General features: G+C 33.7%; 1 non-coding gene across 1 annotated transcript; it reads left to right on the top strand.

Moving 5' to 3' along the window:
• The first annotated feature begins 1,547 nt into the window (after positions 1 to 1,547).
• TRNAL-AAG (transfer RNA leucine (anticodon AAG)) lies at positions 1,548 to 1,629 on the top strand. Its single transcript has one exon. It is a non-coding gene; the product is annotated as a tRNA-Leu (tRNA).
• The last annotated feature ends 18,515 nt before the right edge of the window (positions 1,630 to 20,144 follow it).

Below are 20,144 nucleotides of genomic sequence, written 5' to 3'. Positions count from 1 at the left end.
TTTTGGAACGAATCGGTTGATCCGCTCGAGAGTTATCGTGCGAACAAGCCAAAACCATATACAAAAGCAAGAAACCTGCTGATGCCAATACCAGCGAAATAGGATAATGGAAGCGCCTGTATCGAAGCTTTAGCAGTTCAGCGATTCCTGATTGTTCCGAAGGTACCACGGACTCATCCGGCAAAAGTACATGTTATTCTGGGGTAAATGACAATGCAGCATCAATGAGCAAAAGAAACATAACCCAACAGGCATTGCAAGACGCTTTGTTATAAGATCCAAATTGTCTTCACACAAAGCAGAAACGGTGTGCCCCAACTTAAGTAAAAAAACTCATCAAAATAAGATAGAGGGATATCAGGTTGTAAAAAAAACATCAGCAGCGTCCATACAATGACACCCTCTGATTTCAGGCATTTCGACACTTTATTCGTCGGCTTTTAATAAAATCATATGTAATGCTGTATTACGGTTCTAAGTTTAGCATCATTTCGTGAATCGCATTCTTCATCATGTAAGATGAGTCCTTGGGACGACTGAATCACCAAACATAGAGTACTTTTTTGTGCAGGATTTGAAAAATATTCATCTCAGGGGGTCCTCCTGGGCCATAGCACATAAACTGCAGTTTACCATTCTTCAGGGTGGTATTTGTAGCTGTAAGTAGGTACGTGCTATACCACATTGTTAACAAACTCAGGCGTTCAGAGAATTTTAAGTCGGTAATGTATGAATGCGTATACTTATCGGCTGTATTTAAAACAGGTATTGTTTCAGAAGAAACCTCTTCATATTTCGATGTCTTTGTAAATTAGAAGAATTTTACTACTAAAAATATGTGTTATCTTATTTACACATTGGTCAAACAGTGTGGAATAACTACCTACAAAACTATATTGCAAATAATCTCATAATTTAAGGTCAATATGAAATTATGATGACAAAAACCACCACCAACACATACATATGTATGTTATCAATCGATCGTCAATGAAATATGATATTTTTAATTCAAGGATATTATCCGATATTTAGTATGTTTTTGTGCATATGTTCGGGAATACTTGGCAATCTACTTAAGCATATAAAGGTCATGCACACACTCGGAAGCCCTATCTAAACTGGACATCAAGTGATTATTTTATTTGAAATACCAATGACGACACATTTTCCTGAATGTATTGAACATTTTCGTATCTATTTCAAATTCAAAGACATTGTTTCTTTTTCTCATAAATACTTTTTCACACATTGGCACATTGGAGGAAGCCAACAAAAATTATGAGATTAATGCCATACATTCTGGACATTATTGAGAACAAATGCTTCAATGTGTGGTGAGTCTAGTTGAGTATATATTTCAAATGTTTATAATACGAATGTGGAAAAAAAGAACCAAACTATCCGAGAAAAATAAATAAATAAATTTATGACACTTTCTCGCCTTTCAGTCAGGCTGCTATAATTAGAGGTGTAGATATCCAAATCTAAAAATAGCCCGCCTTCGTTATTGAGTGGAGAATTACTAACGAGGCAGCATCCGTGACGGTAGCGTGGCCGAGCGGTCTAAGGCGCTGGTTTAAGGCACCAGTCTCCTCGGAGGCGTGGGTTCGAATCCCACCGCTGCCATGTTGTAGTAAAACCTAACATTTTTTTAATATCTTTGAGGATCTAAAACTGAAAACAGGAATAAATATCCTTAAAAACAATTGGTATTGATACTTATCAAACGACATGACTGATGAGCACGATAACTTATGAATTTGTATCAGAATTGGATACTCATAAAATGCGTACACCGAGTTTCAAGAAGATTTATATCAGACAATTCCTTCGGGTACCTCCCCCACAAAAGTTTAAAATTTTCGCTTAAATTCAGTTTAAGGGAATTTTTGCAGAATGTGCTCTTTGCGGTCCTGGTGATAGCAATAAACTATTTTTCGTGGGCAAATCCATGCTTCCTGACATAAAGGCCAAAAACTCATACGGTGAGCCTGATGGGCATTATATAAAGCAATGAATAACATTGGCCTAAGCTTTGCATTTTGTGATATTTCTCTCAAACATAAATCAAGTTTGAAGATAGACCAAGTCGCCCAACTTCTTCCGGTACCACCCTGACAAGATGTCAAAATGTTTGTTTAAGAACAGTTAAGAGGGGTTCCAGGATTGATATATTCACAAAAAGACATTTCAAAGGCTCCTATATTCAAAAGAAGGCATTTCAGGGGCTTCTTTATCGAATAGAAGGACTTTCAAGGGTTTCTTTTTTAAATATAAGGCCCTTCAAAGGCTAACTTTTTAATAGAAAGTCCTCAAGGGTTTCTATCGTCGATAGAAGTCTTCTCAAGGTCTTTCAAGGGTTTCTATTGTCAATTGAAGTTCTCTCAAGGAATTCTATCCTCAATACAATGCTTCTCATGGACTTCGATATACGGAAGGCCTTTCAGGGGCTTCTATATTCAATGGAAGGCCTTGAAGGGGGCTTGCAAGGGCTTCTATATTCAATAGAAGTCAATTAAAGGGCTCCTATATTCAATACAAAGCCTTTCAAGAGCTTCTATATTCAGTAGATTGTCTTTTAAATGAATTCTATATTCAATAGAAGGCCTTTTAAGAGCTTCTATGAGTATATTCAATATAAGGGTTTTCAAGGCCTTTCAAATACTTCTATATGAAGCAGAACGCCCTTTAAGGGCTTCTATATTTAACGGAAGGCCCTCCTGGCGCTTCGATATTAAACAGAAGGCCTTTCAATGATTCGATATTCAATACAAAGCCCTTCAAGGGCTTCTATATTTAATACAGGGCCGTTTAAGGGCTTCTATATTCAATAGAAGGCTCTTCAAGGGGTTCTATATTCAATAGAAGGCCCTTCAAGGGCTTCTATATTTAAAACAAGGCCTTTCAAAGGCTTCTATATTTAATAGAAGACCCTTCAATATTAGGCTCATGAAAGGCTTCCAAATTCAACTGAAGGTCCTTTAAGGGCTTCTATATTATATAGAAGGCATTTTAAAGCGCTTCTACATTCAAAAAAGCCTTTAGAGGTATTTCAAAGGCATCGGTTTTAAGAGAAAGCGCTTCAACGGCTTCGATATTCAGTATTCAATATAAGTTTTTGCAAAACCTTCACTCGCCAACAGGAATCCTTTCAAGGGATTCTATATTCAATAGAAAGTCTTCTTTATTTAATAAAAGGCCGTTGAATGCTTCTATATTAATCAGAAAGCCCTTAAAAGGCTTCTATATCACTGTGACACAAAATGGAACTCAAAGTCTGGGGGGTGAAAAATTTCTTTTGGAGATGAAAGCCCTTGATGAGTATACTAAGAAGCCAAAAGGAATTTCTCCCCATAGGTCAAGTTTCTGAGATATCGCGCGATGAAATTTTTGATTTTTTCCCTATAATACTTGGGAAAATAGCTCCATATCTCTGTTTGGCGTTGCTGTAGCTTCGTTTTGAGGTGACATGTCTTCAGTCAAATCGATTGGCGAATCTGTTTGTAGAACATTTCATTCCTCCAACCCAATTCCTTTCATGTTCTTTTTGTCCTTTATTTCTTGAACCGTAGTGAAAGTACCACACGATGAGATTTTTCAGCATCCAAAAATTCTACAAAAATTTTGCTTTTGCTCTTGATAAACTATACATAACGCCATAACTCAGAAGATTGACCTATGGTAGAACTGTCCTTCCGGGCTCATCATATTATCCTCATCGACATTCATCGCCAAAAAGAATTTTTCACCCCCCAGTTTGTGATCTCCGTATTTGCGCGTACTGATATTTTTCCTTAAAAACAGTTTAAGAAAACGGGTTTTTTGTTCTAGAATTAATTTAATTTGATTGACAACTCTTTAAGCTTTTTAATGTTAAACATTAGGGTTAGTCATTTTTTCATTTTTTTCGAATATCAAAAATCTGTGGAAATGGCATGTAGGGCAGGCAAAAATAATAAGAATTGCGTTTTTACTTTTTCGAAATTGTAAAAAAACCTTCCGCACAAAATGCAATTACTTTAGCTAAAAACAAACTTTTTTAGTTTACTTTTTTTTAATTTTTAAATTTGAGAATTTTTTTTCTGCAATAGTTGTTCTTGGAAATAATTTTTTTTAGTTGGTTTTAGTGCATCGATTTCAAATATGCAATTTGATCAAATCTGTCATTTAGTTTTTAAGCTACATCGATTTTAAAACTTGCAACTCGGTTTCATTTCAAATTTTTTGAACATTTTCGAACTTTTGTGGGGGAGGTACCGGAAGGACTGGATCGATATAATCCATATTTGAACTTGAACTAAGTTTGGACAAAATATTACGAAAGCCAAATTTTGGACTGAATCGGTAGATCCGTCCGAGAGTTATCTTGCGCTCCAACCACTACGCACGGTGTCATAGGGTTTTTTGTAACTTTCAGCCTATTTTCTCAGGAAGTATGGAGTTGCCCCTAATGAAACTTACAGCGTCGTATAGAGGACAGCGAATACAACTTGCGTAAATAAAAATCAAAGCGATTCGAGACCAGGTCCTAAACTGAACTTTTCCGAAATTTTGTGTGGGAGGTACCCGAAGGGGTGGACCGATTGAGTCCATATTGGAACCTCATCTATGTTTGGTGGAAATTACACGATGTGCAAAGTATGGACCAAATCGGTTATTCCCTACAATAGTTATCGCACAAGTTTTGCGACAATTTTTGAACATTTGGTGGGGAGGTACCTGAAGGAGTGGACCTATATGGCCCATCTTCGAACTTAAATCGAATCTAGACAAAATATTTCGATACCCAAAATTTGAACCGAATCGATTGATCCGTTCGAGAGTTATCGTGCGCAGCAGCCAGCCAGACAGACAGACAGACGGACGGACATTGCTAGATCTACTCCAAATGGTCTGAAACGGATATCGTACAAACATACTTGGGGTCTAAAACCATTATTTCGATGAGGCACATTTTGCCCGTATGAAAGTGTATATACCCTCGTTAGCATAAATGCTGAGGGTATAAAAAAAATTTAAAAAAAAATATATATTATCAAATTTTAAAAATCACAAAAAAATTCAAATAAAAAAGTTGGTTTTGAGCTAAAGTAATTGCATTTTGTGCGGAACGTTTTTTCACAATTTCGAAAAAGTAAAAACGCAATTCTGCTTGTTTTTGCCTGCCCTATATGCTATTTCCACAGATTTTGAATCTAAAAAAAATGACTAACCCTTGTATACATATATGTTTAATCTTCTAGTTAAAACCGGTTCAAAAATCGGTTTTAATGTCGGAATATCCTGTTCAAAAATTGAGATAACCGGATCTATCCTCCAAGAAAATTTGTTATTAACGTGTTCAACATTAAAAGAGCTATTTGTGGTAAATATTTCAGAAGCACCCCAGATGTCTACATAAGCAATAACCAATTGTTATGTCTACATACCTACACATAACCAATGACGAATATACAGAAAAACAAAACATAGTTTAATTCTGAACGAAGTCCTAATAAATGTCAAAAATGACAATGAAAACGGGACAAAATCGATTAGTTTTCAAAGAGAACCGTACCTAAAATCTTCTGTGCAACATTTTTGTAGAATATTTGGATGGTGAAAAATCTCATATTGTGGTACTTTCACTACTGTTCAAGAAATAAAGGACGGAAAGTACATGAAAGGCATTGTGTTAGAAGAATGAAATGTTCTACAAAAAGATTCGCCAATCGATTTGACTGAAGACATGTCACCTCAAAACGAAGCTACAGCAACGCCAAACAGAGATATGGAGCTATTTTCCCAAGTATTATAGGGAAAAAATCAAAAACTTTATCGCGAGATATCTCAGAAACTTGACCTATGGCGATAATTTCCTTTTGGCTTCTTAGTATACTCATCAAGTGCTTTCATCTCCAAAGACATTTTCCACCCCCCAAAAATGCTGCTGCACAGTGTATTCAATCGGATGTCTTTCGAGGGTTTTTATATTTAACAGAAGGCCTCTGAATGGCTCAATATTCAATAAAAGACCTTAGGAGGGCTTTTTGTTCAATAGAAGGCCCCTGAAGCATTTTCTTCATCATTCAAAAGAAGATCTTTCAAGTGCATGTATACTCAAAAGAAGGCCGTTCAATGATTTTTATATTCAAGGGTTTCTATATTCAGTGCAAGGCCATTCATGGGCTTTTATATACAATAGAAGAGCTTCTGCATTCAATAAAAGATCTTTCTTGGCCGTTATGCCAGAAAAAAATTAAGCCGTGCGTGAACGGATAATACAATATCGCCATGTTATATACCGTGGGATTGAGGCATCCCTGGGCATTTCTTCCACCAACTAACATTTGATATTACATGAATACATAGCCGCAAAAACGGATTTTTCTCGTTAGATCCGGCAAAATTGGACAGCCGCTCAAAAAAAAAGCTCTTATGGATTGGTGCAAAGAAATTGTGAATAAAAACAATCGCGGTGCTTCAAACCACGTTTATAAGATCGTCGCAGACGTCGAATCTTTGATGTATGCTTAGGAGCCCGAAACAAAACAGTAATTGACCGTTTACCGAAAGTTGTCCATGTAAGAAGAACTTCGAAGCACTTGGTCGCCGGTTTCTTCGGAAAACGGCCATTTTGGGCGGCAATTACGACCTTCGCTTTTTGGCGAGTGTCGGTCACGATTGAATTTACTAAACCAGTTTTTCATAGCGCTATAGGATGGTCCTTTATCGACATACGAAGATTTATTTCGATCGATTCACTGTTGTCGTGATTATCCACGTCAAAAGTTGTGAAAAATTATCGGACCAAAATTTTCACAAGTAAATTCCATTTCTTTTTTTAAAGATATTTTTTTCAAGTCGCTATAAACAAACTGTCCTGAGTACGCTTAGGCTAGAAACTGTCAAACTTTCCAAAAGATGTCAAATGGCGTCTGGCAACAATACGTATTGCCTAGGCCAGGGACTTTTCTAGTTCCCTATGTTTTTCTCGAAATGACATTTTGAAATCGGTGTCAACTCTAACTCGAAAACTAATGAACCGATTTTCATATTTTTCTTCATCGAATGTTTTATTTTTAACAATTTTTTTGCCCGTTTTATGAGCAAAAACGTCAGGTCAAATTTTGACTTTTGGATTTTATTTCGGCGAAACTTAATATTTAAAAAAACTATCAAAGAGGGACTAACCCCCTGTTTTTGTAAAAACTTTTATTCTTCTCACACGAATTGTCAAATTTTGTAGATCGATATACTAGCGTTAGCGCAAATGTAGAGCGCTGATTTTTAAATGAGGAATTCTTTACTAAGTATGGAACGCGTCTACGAAAAAATAGGTCTGTATGTCATCTGGGGGCAGAGCTATGGATGCTTAAATTATTACGAAAATATACGAAGGAACAAACATTTGTTACAAAAACTGGGGGTAAATCTGTAAGTTCTAAATAAGGCCACAAAAATATATGACATTCGATTTCAAGCTAGATAGACGCTTTGAGGGGTTATTTCCACATATAGAGCTTGAAAATAGCAATTGCTCATGAATTTTTTACAAGAAATCTTCCAATGTTTTTAAAAGGTTTTTTTCATCGGAAACGTCACACCTTGATCTACTTTCGGCATTTTGTTGTTGAAAAATATTGCACAGTGTTCTGACAAATGGCCGCCTGCGAAACACAGTTTTTACTAAAGCAATTTGTGGTGCCCACTGTAGCAGGAAAACGAAGAAACCCATTAGCGTATGTTTTTGTGGGATCATTAAGAACCTAATAATCTTGCTTAAAAAATGGTGAACTTTCATTCAAAATTTCAATTAAAAAAAATATATATATATATATAGTTTTCAGTCCAAAAAATTTTTTTTGAAAAAAGTCACGGTGATCTTGAAGTAAATTTAAATGGAAGGTGCTTACACCTCGGAAGTTTTGGCGGATTCTGAAACTACAATGTTCATAGATGAGAAAAATAAAAAAAACTAAAAAAATCGCCGGAGCGCTTTTTAAATATATGGCGATTCAAGATGAACCTTTTAGGGGTTGTTTAGGTTTTAGTGATTTTGCTGGTAGCTATGCAAATTCTCTACAAGATTTTTTTGATTTTTCTAACCTATGAACATTGCTGTTTCAAAATCAGCAAAAACTTCCCAGGTGTATGCGGTTTTTACTTAAAGTTAGTTAAGGCACACCATGTATGACATTGTTTTATAAGGAAGCGATAGAGTCAATGTATTGACCCAATTTGAACTTATATATCTCAACAACGGTAAAATCTACGAAAATACCAAAAAGGTCAATCTGGTAGAGAATTTTCTTGGCTACAACACCATCTTTAGTTCGATTTCAATAGGATCTGCGGTTTTTAAGCAAAATCGTGAAAACCTAAACAACCCTTAAAAATGCCAACTTGAATCGCGATTTATTTAAAAAGCGCTCCGGCGATTTTTTTTTTAGTTTTTTGATTTTTCTCATCTATGAACATTGTAGTTTCAGAATCCGCAAAAACTTCCGAGGTGTAAGCACCTTCCATTTAAATTTTCTTCAAGAGCACCGTGAAGTCTCTCGCTTAAGGACAAGCTTTCTATGTGTACAATAATCCCACAAATACATACATATGGAGGTCGGATCATCAGATTTCGAGCTGCTGTGGGCATCGTATTTCGAAAACCGCGTTTAAAACTTCGATATTGCTTACAAATCAAAATGAATTTTATCTTTCTAACGATCAAATCTCAGCCAATTTTTGTCCGATAGACTCGAAATCTTTTGCCATAAAAAAAGGATTCAGTAGAATGTCATTTGCCACAGTCAAAAAAAAAAAAAATCACTTAAATTTTTTTTTGTAGTTTTCTTAGAAAAAAATGCATGAAAAATTGTCTTTGGAGGTCACCTCCTTCGATTACACTATGCAACACTGACAATGCAAACAACTTCTAGTACGCATTTTTGAAAGTACATATTTAGACTACAAAACCCCTAGTAGGGTTTTGTCCTGTAAGATCCAGTTCGGATTTTATGGCCTCATCTAAACCGGGCTAAAACTACACTTTTTTGCATTTATCAGGCATTTATCTCAGAAACGAATAGGAATTTGGCCTTGCTGTCTTTAGCAATATTGTAGCCCTAAACGAGTAGAACTTATCTTTTTAAGACACTACATAAGAAAAACTCCATCTAGAGCATCAAAATCTATAAAATTTGAATATTTTACATAACTGCTGAAATTCTGGTCAGTATTGGCTAAACTATTGGGAGTTGAACCAAGTAACCTTTTGCAAAAATCCAAATAAAGTTCTCAACAATTCTTTAGAACATTCTGAAACTGTAAAATGCTTACTTCCTGTTGTTTCAGCGGTATTTTGCATGATATCTTTTACAACACGTATTTCAAACACAGTTCACAACAACCGTTTTTTCTCGCATTTCGGATTTTACTACATTATTGACATTTTTATTAAATCGTCGTTGAAAAATGTACTGAAAACAACGACATAGAGGCATTTTAACACAATGATATGTTCTGAAGAGTTGTGTATTACATTCCAGGGAATATTTTTCCAATAGATAATATTCAGAAAAAATTAACGGTTTTGGAGATACTACTACTTTTGGAGATAATTGTGGAATTTTTGCATATATTTTGAAATTTGAGGCAATAAATGTAGTTTTTCGAGTTCATTATTTCTCCAATTATTTTATCCTTGTCCTTGTCTACAAATTTGCTTCAGAGGTCAGAAGAATTTCTTTAAAAACTCAATATTTAACCATGTTTAGATGGGGCCATAAAATCCGAGCTGGATCTGACACAACAAAACCCAACTAAGGTATCTTGTCGTTTGGGTCTATACTTTCAAAAAAATCCTCAGTTCGAATTGTTTGCACAAGATCACCTTAAAAATGTTGCACAGTGTTATCAAAAGCAGGCTACTTAGGGGTTTCTATAGCCAATAGAATTACTGTCGGCTTCTATTGTCAATTAAAGGGGGTGTTTAGCGCTTCGACCGTCAATATAAGGACTTCTATCGCTTTGATTTTTTAATGAGCGCATTTGAAGGAACATCTTTCAAGATTTTATTTAGAACTTTACAACTGCAATTCGCGTATTCAAAGATTATTTTTGAAGTAAGTATGGAGTTAGGCCCCCAAAACCAATCACTTCAATTGTTGTTTTGCCATTTGTTTAGTGTTTGGTTTAGGTCATATTTTGTTTATTTAACCTAAATCTTCTATTTTAGACATTAACGTTAATAAGGCCAATAAACACCACAGTTTTTTTTCTCGCCCATTTATAATTTTCTTCGTTCTATACACCGAGTAAAATTTTCTTATTAGAATTTACTCATTAATTCTAGTACCCTTGTTTCATACTCAAATGTATGAACGAGTGAACGTATCTATTCAACAAACATAGTACTCAAATTGTATCTATGAATGGATTTTGTAGTGTATGCAAGTGTGTATGAATGCATGCGTTGGGTTGTTTATCTGCGCCGCTGACTGCAGTGCCGGTACTAATGTAATGGTGTGAAGAAATGTAAATCAATCTATTATTAGTTGAGTTAGATAGAAACATTGCGGGGGCGTTCTAATAAACAGTTAGCTAGCCAGCGAAGCCATGTGCCCATTCATCGTTCTAAACGTTTGTCTGGCGTTTTTTGTTCGATCTTTTGCTAGACAAATGCCAACCACCACCCCGGAACAGAGGTACCTGATTGCCTGTGTGTGTGGGACAGAGAAATAGTTTGAAATGAAAAGAGAGAGGTAATTAGAGGTGCCTTCAAAAAGTGTTCCAAACATGACATGAGGTAAATGTACAACAATTCTTAGGCGGATAATAGGGTGTACTAGGAAATAATTGATAATATTAGGAGTGAAATTAATTTTGAAAAATAGTTTTAAAATATGTAAAAAAGGTACAAATGTCAATAGCTTTGTGGTTCCCTAAAAAATATATTTCTTAGAAATTCCGTAAATTTTTTTACTTGATGTCCCAGAAAAGAATTATCTGTTAAAACCCCTGATGTTTCTCAAAGGATATTCTTCAGGAAACCACGATTTATTGCCTTTATAAAACCAATATTGGCATTAATAAAAATATTCTTTAGAAACTACATCTGACTGTGTTACACCCTAATATGCCTCCCTACATTTAACAACATTATAACCACCACCATCACCACCTCTGCCCAACTATCACTCACTATTAGACCAACAACAACTAAATTTTATGAACATAGAAAATCGATTTTCCATTTACATTCCAATTTTTTGTCTATCGCTAAGTCAGTCAGTCGGTCTTTTGGCCTCATAGATGTTTAATTTTTCCATTACAGCACCATTGTTATGTTGTTTTTTCTTCTTCTCTACGGATGGACTGTCGCTCGATTGCCATAGTCTGTCTATTCTGTTCCGTAGAGATTTCTTCTTTTATTGAATGCGTATTGATTTTTTCCTTTTCTATTTTTGATCTCTGTTCTCTTTTTTCTATATATTTGACTATTCATTTCTTTTGATCCATGTGGGTTTAAGTGCGTTTGCTTTCCTATTGATTTTGTTGTAAAAATGATTTTATGAATATTCTTTTTTTTCTTGTTCTATCCCATTTGGCTACTGGAACCCCATTCTTTGCAGCACTTGTCTACAGATGAGAGACGTCAAAAGTAGTGTAATTTTAATTTATTTGATTTTTGAAATATTTCTTTAATTAAAAATTTGTTCTTCTTAGAGGAGGTGAAGGTTTTTGTTTTTTTTTTTTTTTTTTTTTTTTTTTTTGGAAGGGAAATATATGTGCGTTATTAGTTCAGGCGTGTGAACATGCGTTCGTTATTGGTTATTATATCACAACAAGTGGGGGATCACATAATTATTTTTTATGGAAAATTTTAAAGACTACATATAAACATATGTATGTACATATATGTACATCTGTATGTGTATGATGTATGCGGCAATGAATGGGACGTGAGTTATTGCCAGTCTAGAATTTTTGTAAATTTTACAAAAATGTTGCAAGTCTTCTATAGTGATATTTTCAAGAATTTGGTGATAAACCCTAACATTAAACCTATGTGTCAAGAATAAAAATTCCCAAAGTTTTAGAGTAAATATTTACACCCTCTGCCTTTAGGCTGAAGAGGGCATATACTAGGCCGGGGCGATTTGTATTGAAGGAATAAACCTTAATGGACTGGTCGCGTTTCTTATTCCTGGGGTTGTGCTGAGGAAAAAAGTATGCGGTGAAAATCGAGCCTCCCGATTTTGACTTGAAGTTATATCCACGTTTTTGGATATTTTGGCATATAACAGCCAAACCATCGATATTTTTGATCCAACACAGATACAAAAATTTAAGCCAAGATAATAATTAAGAACTCTCTTGAACATCGCAAAAGCATTGGAAAACTCCTTCAGGCAGTTTTGGCCTTGAAACATATTACGACGGTATAATTTTTTGGCGCAAGTCTATACTGGTTTTAGGCTATTAGTCCTCGCTTTGTCTAATCTATGCTCATCGTAATCGTTTTTCAAAACTTATGTCAAATTCGAAGATAGACTATATCGCCCCATCCATATGTCTTCTTGGCTGCTTGATAACTCTCGAAGAGTACACACTTTGTACATTCTACTATTTCTTCCAACTTAGATCAAGTCCATCCATCCACACCTTCGGATGGCGTTATATGGGGGCTGTAAACCTCGAGTGTCAAATAACGGGAAGTTCGGTCAAAATATGTAGCAAAAATCCTCAAAATACCTGAAAATCTTGCCGAAAGTCTCAGAACGTAGTCGTCCATTATATCTCTTTGCAAGCCAGAGATCAGAAATGCCGGTCACTCCCGTAGAAAATCTAAGACTAGCAAGTGGGAGGACAACAAACTTAAAAATCGACAAATTGAATACTGAAGGCTATGAGTTTGTAGTTAGCCGAATGCAAAGATATTTCGTCTCTATATTCACTTCGGCGGTTGAAAGACAAACGACAATATGGACAAAAAGTAAATTGAATAACATCGCATACCCCAAACGCAGACAAGAATATTTGTAAAAATTTGGCGATTTATAAAAAGTACTGTTCAAATATTTTATAAAAATAAACGAAATAAACAAAAAAAAAAATAATAAACGATTAAAAAAAAATATTTTTTTTAAATATTCACGGTTTAAAAAAACGTTTTTATAAATATCCAAGTTTAAAAAAAAAATAAAATATTATTAAAAATTCCACTATTAATAAAAATATATAAAATAAAAAAAAAAAAAAACAATCACGATTTAATTTTTTTTAGAATCGAATCGCAAAAAATTCACGATTTATGAAAAATATTTTTTAAACCACGATATATAAAAAATATATTTTTTTAAAAACCGCCGATTTTTTAATAAATATTTTTTACAAACCCACGATTTACTAACAAATATTTTTTTAAATATCCACGATTTATTAACAAATATTTTCTAAAAATCCACAATTTATTAACAACTATTTTCTAAAAATTATAGCAAAATATTATTTTTTTAAATAGAAGATTTATAAAAAAATATTTTTGAATTAATCAACGATTTATAAATAAATATTTTTAAAAATTTCACGATTTATAGAAATATATTTTTTTAAATAGAAGATTTATAAAAAATTTTTTTTTAAATAATCCACGATTTATAAACAAATATTTTTTTAAAATCCACAATTTATTAGCAAATATTTTATAAACATCCACGATTTATAGAAAAATATATATATATATATATATTTTTTTTTAAATTCACGATTTATAAAAAATATTTTTTAAACCACTATATATAAAAAAATATTTTTTAAAAATCCACAATTTATTAACAAGTATTTTTTAAAAACTTACGACTTATTAACAAACATTTTTTAAAAACCCACGATTTATTAACAAATATTTTAAAAAATCCACGATTTATTAACAAATATTTTCTATAAATCCACGATTTTTAAATAGAAGATTTATAAAAAATATTTTTAAATAATCTACGATTTATAAGCAAGTATTTTTAAACATTTCACGATTTTTTAAAAAAATATTTTTCAAAAAACCACTATTTATTAAAAATATTTTTAAAAAATCAACGACATTGTATATGTTTTTAAAAAATATTTTCCACGGTTTAACTCCGCTTTAAAACAATTTAAAAAAGATTTTTTTTAAAAAAGCAGGATTTATAAAAATCATCTTTTAAAAATCTAGGATTTATAAAAAATAGATTTTAAAAATCCAGGATTTATAAAAAATACTTTCTAAAAATCTACTATAAGGAGATATTTTTTAAAACTCAAGGATGTGCAAAACATATTTTTTAAAATCACCTTCTATTAAAACTTTAAAATCCACAATTTATTAGCAAATATTTTCTAAAAATCCACGATTTATAGAACAAGTAAAAAAGTATCAGTCGGCTTTGCCGACAGAGATATACCCTCAGTCTGTGTATATTGAAACAATTTTTTTCCAAAAATATGTATGTATTTAGGGGGGTTTAAAAATTTTGGGCGTTTGAACCGACAAAAATGTTGATTAGGATTAAAGATCAAAAGTTATGCGGAGGAGATACTAAAAGGAATGCCAGCCACAACATATGATGCCATAGGAGGTTTTTACACTCTTCGGGCTGTTTGATCAAGAAGTATGGACTTGCCCCTAAAAAACCTTTTACCATCGTAATTGAGGCAGCGAATGCAAGTTGCGTCAACAAAAATCAAAGTGATTCGAGAGCAGGTCTTAAAGTGAACTTATCCGAAATTTTATGTGGGAGGTACCGGATGGTCCATATTTGAACCTGATCTATATCTGGTAGATATATTTGGATGTGTAAAGTATAGACCAATTCGGCCACTCCCTTCAAGATCTACCGTACGAACAATTTTTCCGAACATTTTTGAACTTTTTTGTGGGAGGTACCTGAAGGAGTGGACCGATATGGCTTATTTTCAAACTTAAACTATATTTGGACAAAATATTACTAAGGCCATATTTTGGACCGAATCGGCAGGTCCGTGCGAGAGTTGTCTTGCGCTCCAACCACCTCCCACGGTGTCATAGGGGTTTTTTGCAACTTTCATGCTATTTTCTCAGGAAGTTTGGACTTGCGCCTGATGAAACTTGTACCGTCGTATGGAGGGCAGTGAATACAAGTTGATAAAACAAAAATCAAAGCGATTCGAGAGATGGCCCTAAACTGAACTTTTCCGAAGTTTTGTGTGGGAGGTACCCGAAAGAGTGGACCTATTGAGACCATATTGGAACCTCATATTACTCTGGTAAAAAGGTTACGCTATACACAGTATGGACCAAATCGGTCAAGGAAGGAGTGGACCGATGCAGCTCATCTTCGAACTTAAACTAAGTTTGGGCAAAATATTACGAAAGCCAAAATTTGAACCGAATCGGTTCATCCGTTCGAGAGTTATCGTGCGCTGCAGCCAGCAGGACAGACAGACAGACAGACGGACGGACATGGCTAGATCGACTCCAAATTGTCTGAAACACATTTCGTCCAAACATACTTGGGGTCTAAAACCATTATTTCGATGAGGCACATTTTGATCTATCAAAGTGTATATACCCTCCTTAGCCTAAAGGCTGAGGGTATAAAAATATTTTTTTTTTAAATTCACGATTTATAAAAAATATTTTTTATCCACGTTATATAAAAAAATATTTTTTAAAAATTCACAATTTATTAACAAATATTTTCTTAAAATCAACGATTTATAGAAAAAATATTTTTTTTGAATAGAAGATTTATAAAAAAATATTTTTAAATAATTCACGATTTATAAACAAGTATTCTTAAAGATTTTACGATTAAAAAAATATTTTTCAAAAATCTACTATTTATTTAAAATATTTTTATGAAGTTATGTCCGTTTTTAAAATTTAAGTGATTTTTCTTCTTCTTCTTTATTTGCGGATCCGTTATTCGGATATAAAGCGATCATACAATAGTATACATTACATTTATATATATCATATGTACGTGTTATGTTATTTTATTTTATGAAATTATAAACAGCTCTCGATTTTTAGCAGCATGTAGCAGATTTGTTTCATCTCTGTATCCTGTCCACTCTTGGATGTTACTTAGCCAGTATATCTCTCTTCTGCCTCTTGGTCGTTGTCCTTCTATGTTGCATTTAATAATGCATTGTATAAATCTGTATTTGTCATTTCTCATCAGGTGTCCAAGGTATGCGATTTTTCTCGATTTGACCGTGTGTAAGAGTTGCCTGTCGACATGCATTCGTCTGAGAACTTCTTGGTTTGAAATGTGCGATGTATAGGGTATCTTAAGTATTCTTCTATAGACCCACATTTCAAATGCTTCAATTCTTTTTTGATCTGCACTTTTGATGGTCCAAGTTTCTGCGGCATATAGTAGTATAGACCAAATATAACATTTGACGAATCTTATCTTGGTTGCGAGACTTAATTCGTGATTTGTAAGTGTTTTTTTGTATTTAAAAAAGGCGTTTCTGGCCATCTCCACTCGGCGCTTTATTTCGTTTGAAATATTCCATTGGTCGTTAATTGAAACGCCAAGGTATTTAAAAGTTTTTACACGTTCGACAAGTTCATCTTTAATACTCAGTGACGTTTCATAACTTGCATCTTTCCGACTAACAATCATGTATTTTGTCTTTTTTGTATTTATTTTGAGACCATATGTTTCACTTACGTACGTGAGCTTGTCTAGAAGCTGTTGTAGCCCAGATATACTGCCGGCAATAATTGTGGTATCATCAGCGTACCGTATGTTATTTATAATTTTGCCCTGAACTCTTATTCCAATTCGTTCTCCTTCGATTGACTCATGAAATATTTTTTGGGAATATATATTAAAGAGGAGCGGTGATAGTATGCACCCTTGCCGGACTCCTTTGGATATGGGAATGTCGTCAGTCAGTTCACCATTTATTTCGATTCTTGCAGTTTGGTTCCAATATAGACTCTGTATGCACCTAATTTCGTTTTCTTCTATTCCTATTTCCCTCAGTATATTAATCAATTTGTCGTGTTGGACGGTATCAAATGCCTTTTCGTAATCGATAAAGCATATATAAACATCTTTGTGGACATCTCTGCATTTCTGTACAAGTAATTGGATGGATAGTAGGGCTTCTCTGGTACCCATACCTTCCTTGAAGCCGAATTGGGACTCTCCCATAACTCTTTCACATTTGGAGTAGATTCTTTTGTGAATTATTCTTAGGAAAATTTTTAATATGTGACACATAAGGCTTATAAGCCTGTAGTCACAACACTTTTTTGCATTAGATTTTTTTGGTATTGCAATAAAAGTAGACTTCAACCAATCGTTTGGATATTGGCCAGTACCATACACATGATTAAAAAGTCGTGTAATGAGTGAGATGTTGTTTCCATCAATTAATTTTAAGATTTCGGAAGGAATTTCGTCGGGTCCTGTTGATTTTTTATCTTTTATCGATTGAATCGCATATTCTACTTCGGCTGTAGTGATTGGGTTTCCCGTTATAAAATTAATTGTGTTCTGATCATTTCTTGATCGTTGGTCGTCTGTGAATAATTGTTCAATATAGTTTTTCCATAGATCCTTTATGTGTAATGTCTCGAAAATTGGCTGATTGTTGTCATCCATTAGTAATGCAGGTGATGCCTTCCTATACACTCCTGCGGACTCTTTTAGTTTTTTATGTAGATTATAGTCATCATGAATGTTTTGCAGATGTTCAATTTCTCTACATTTTTGATTGAGTAGATCATTTTTTGCAGCTCGGGTAGCAGTGCGAATTTCCTTGTTGATTTCCCAGTAACGTTCATAGTCAACGTTTTTGTATTTCCTTCGTTCCTCATGAAGCTCCATAATTTCATCGTTCATCCATTCTTGTTGTGTTCTTCTTGTACAGTTTCTAAGATAATTTTTTGTTATTTCGCGCATTGTGTCCTTGACTTTGTTCCATATATTTTCTACATCGTTTGAATCGATGACTTCCAGTTTGTTATTAATTTGCATCTTCACTTCATTTCTGGTAAATGGGTTATTGAGTATCTCAGTATTTATCTTGTGAGACTTTTTCTTCCTTTTTTTAATTCGTGCAATTTTTAGCCGAATATTGAGCATCAATAGGTTGTGGTCGGATGGTACATCAGCTCCTGGATATGTTGAGCATTTCGTTACACAAGATCTAAATCTGCTGTTGATCATTATGAAGTCAATTTGATTTCGAACGATATTCCTTCTGTTATCTACTGGTGATCTCCATGTATAAAGTCTCCTGGGATGTAATCGGAATGTTGTGTTTGTAATGGTCATCTTAAACTCTTGACAAAATTGAATTAATCTGTCCCCTCTCTCATTCCTTTCTCCAAGTCCATACCTTCCAGTTACTCCATTTACTTCATCATTCCCCACTTTGGCATTAAAGTCGCCTTGAACTATAGTTATTTCATGTGATTTCGTCATGTTTAATAATTGACTTATTTCTTCATAGAAATGTTCAACCTCGTCGTTACTTCCATCACATGTAGGGGCATATACCTGGATAATATTTAAATTCAGGGGCTTTGCTGAGATTTTAATCATCATAGTCCTTTCAGACATTGGGACAGAACCAATCACGCAGTCTGCAATGTCTTTTTTGACGATAATGCCTACACCCTTCCTGTGTATCCCTTCCATATTTCCTGAGTGGTATACTACAACATTTTGGGATTCAAAATAGCCGCATTCTGTCCACCAGGTTTCACTGATACCTAGTATATCAATCTTAAGCCGATTCATTTCATTAATTGTGTTGTTTAATTTACCAACTTCGTATAAACTTCGGACATTCCAAGTTCCAATATTCAGTTTTTGCTTGTTTTTACCTCCGGGGATTCTTAGCACCCTCGTTTGGCCGGAGACTGAGGGCCGTGTGTTTTGGTTTGTGTTGTTCATATTGTATGATTTTCAAGGGAGATTACTTCAGTGGTTTCCCGTTGCCTTCTGAAGGGTTTATAGTTTTCCATCCATTTTTCAGCCGCTCCTCATGGAGTTCAGACGCTGTTTGCTGCCGCTTCACCTGAAGACAGACGCAGCCACCTGTTGGTCCGCGGGACGTATTTGATTTCCGTCCTACCACCCATATCTGGGAGGCATTCCCCTATCCGCCACCTGGGGACGCGCCCTATAGGGGTTACAGGTTCCCCCAAGGGAAGTGATTTTTATGTAAATACAATTTTTATTTCGAATGTATAAGAAAAAAGTTAAAAATTAACTCTAAGTTCATATGCATTTTTCATTTCATAAAAATGTATAATTGATTTAAAATTCTTAAGAAAATTAAGTACAAAATAAGTAGTAGCCATCTCAAATCGAACCATATCCAAAATTTGGCTTTAAACCTATTTTAAACGAAAAATGCTGCCTACAGGAAAATAAAAAGTTTTTGTTAAAATTCACAAATACTTTCTGGAAAAAAATCGCACGATGTTTTACAAAAAATATTTTCACAATTTAAGAAGATAAAAAGTTTTTGTAAAAATATTCAAATACTTTCTGAAAAACGAAAAGAGACGCAGGCGAAAATATTTTTAAAAAAAATCGCGTAATTTTTTAAAAAAATATTTTCACAATTTGAGAAGATAAAAATTTTTTATAAAAATATTCAAATACATTCTGAAAGCGCCGCAGTCGAAAATATTTTTGAAAAAATCGCGCGATTTTTTACAAAAATATTTTCACAATTTAAGAATATAAAAAGTTTTTCTAAAAAATATAAAAAATATTCAAATACTTTCTGAAAAACGAAAAGCGCCGCAGGCCAAAATATTTTTGAAAAAATCGCCCGATTTTTTACAAAAATATTTTCAAATTTAAGAAAATAAAAAGTTTTTGTAAAAATATTCAAATACTTTCTAAAAACGAAAAGCGCCGCAGGCGAAAATATTTTTGAAAAACATCGCGCGATTTTTTTACAAAAATATTTTCACAATTTAAGAAGATAAAAAGTTTTTAAAAAATATTCGCGATTTTTTACAAAAATATTTTCACAATTTAAGAAAATAAAAAGTTTTTGTAAAAGTGTTCAAAAATATGTTCACAAAAGAAATAAAAAGTCGAATATATTTTTGAAAACAAAAATCTCGAGATTTTTTACAAATATTCAAATACTTTCTG

This window comes from Musca autumnalis, unplaced genomic scaffold, assembly GCF_047663935.1.
Source record: "Musca autumnalis isolate F117 unplaced genomic scaffold, ASM4766393v1 scaffold_5, whole genome shotgun sequence".
Lineage (NCBI taxonomy): Eukaryota > Metazoa > Arthropoda > Insecta > Diptera > Muscidae > Musca > Musca autumnalis.
This window is presented reverse-complemented; position numbering and strand designations above follow the sequence as displayed.